This window comes from Carassius carassius, chromosome 48 (assembly GCF_963082965.1).
Source record: "Carassius carassius chromosome 48, fCarCar2.1, whole genome shotgun sequence".
Taxonomy (NCBI): domain Eukaryota; kingdom Metazoa; phylum Chordata; class Actinopteri; order Cypriniformes; family Cyprinidae; genus Carassius; species Carassius carassius.
Window position 1 is genome coordinate 15,931,947 of NC_081802.1, and position 1,710 is coordinate 15,933,656.

Consider the following 1,710-nt stretch of genomic DNA (forward strand, 5'->3'; position numbering starts at 1 on the left):
GTTGTCTTATTCCTCTTGTTAAGCCACTCATGTACCACAGAAAACATCAGAGGCGTCTTACCTGGGCTAAGGATAAGAAGAACTGGACTGTTGCTCATTGGTCCAAAGTCCTCTTTTCAGATGAGAGCAATTTTTTTTTATTTAATTTGGAAACCAAGGTCCTAGAGTCTGGAGGAAGGGTGGTGAAGCTCATAGTCCAAGTCGCTTGAAGTCCAGTGTTAAGTTTGCACAGTCTGTGATGATTTGGGGTGCAATGTCATCTGCTGGAGTTGGTCCATTGTGTTTTTTGGAAACCAAAGTCATTGCAACCGTTTACCACGAAATTTTGGAGCACTTCATTCTTCCTTCTGCTGACCAACTTTTTGAAGATGCTGATTTCATTTTCCAGCAGGATTTGGCACCTGCCCACACTACCAAAAGCACCAAAAGTTGGTTAAATGACCATGGTGTTGGTGTGCTTGACTGGCCAGCAAACTCACCAGACCTGGACCCCAGAGAGAATCTATGGGTTACTATCAAGAGGAAAATGAGAGACAAGAGACCAAACAATGCAGTTGAGCTGAAGGCCACTGTCAAAGAAACCTGATCCCAGACTAGTAAGAAGGGTCTTATCTAGCGAAACAATCGGTCATTTCCTAAAAAAAGAAAAGGAATGACAATTATTTGGGTTTGTCCTCAAACGCTTGTCTTGCATAGCTCTGCAATGCGCACGCGTACTCTGTGCAGTTCTGTTGGAAACAGATCAAAAATTCAAGCATTTCCTCGGGCTGATCGTAATTTGGGCCTTCCCTCTACTGAAACCCACTTAAGTCCACTATAGAGAAAAACTCTGAAATGTTTTCCTCAAAAATAAGGAAATTTTAATTCAGAAGTGAACTAACGTTAATCCTATTTTAGATTTAGCACTTAAACGTTGCTAGCTCACTATAATTACCACGCAGCGATCTTAAAAAAATTTATAGAAAGAGTTAAAATAACTATAGTTTAAATTAAGTAATTAAGTTAAACATTTGTTAATTATGTATAATTACAGACCTCTGGACGTTTTCTTCATGTTAGCAAGTCCTCTGATAACATAGGCCTTAGTGTTCGCCAAAAATACAGTCTGACACAGATCTAAGGACCAATAAAAACACCAAACCTTTAAGTTATCGAGTAAGGCCCTGTCCACACGGACACGGGTATTTTTATAACCGTGACTTTTTTTACGCGGTTCGGCCTTTCGTCCACATGAAAACGCAGTTTCAGGGCACCGAAACCGAACATTTTTGAAAACTACGGCCAGGGTGAGCATTTTCAGAAACGCCGGTTGCAGTGTTGTTGTGTGGACAGTATAACCGGGGTTTTTGCCTTGCGACGTCAGAGTGTGCGCCGTTATCCGCTGTGTTTGACGTCAGATTGTGCGCCGCTGACTGCTTCTGATTGGCCAAGGTGACTTTACGATTTGGGTTATATCGCCGCCTGCTGGTGTGGCATGCTCTTGACAGCGCTTGATAGCATGTTTTTGCGTTTACATGTGGACGGGATTTTTTTTTTAAACGCAGGAGGAAAAATGGGTTATAAAAATACCCATGTCCGTGTGGACTAGGCCTAAGTTACACAGCATAATAAGACATTGATTTATTAGTGGAACAGTTTGTTCGCACGGTGTGTCATACCTTGGTGAGGTTTTTGAGGATAACAGCGAGCAGTCTGTATTTTCCTCAACCG

General features: G+C 42.0%; 1 long non-coding RNA gene across 1 annotated transcript; it reads right to left on the bottom strand.

Annotated features, from left to right (window-relative positions):
* Positions 1-578: 578 nt before the first annotated feature.
* Positions 579-1,710, bottom strand: LOC132131631 (uncharacterized). Its single transcript, XR_009428907.1, has 3 exons — positions 1,659-1,710; positions 1,036-1,116; positions 579-635 (listed from the first exon to the last, which is right to left on the bottom strand). It is a non-coding gene; the product is annotated as an uncharacterized LOC132131631 (long non-coding RNA).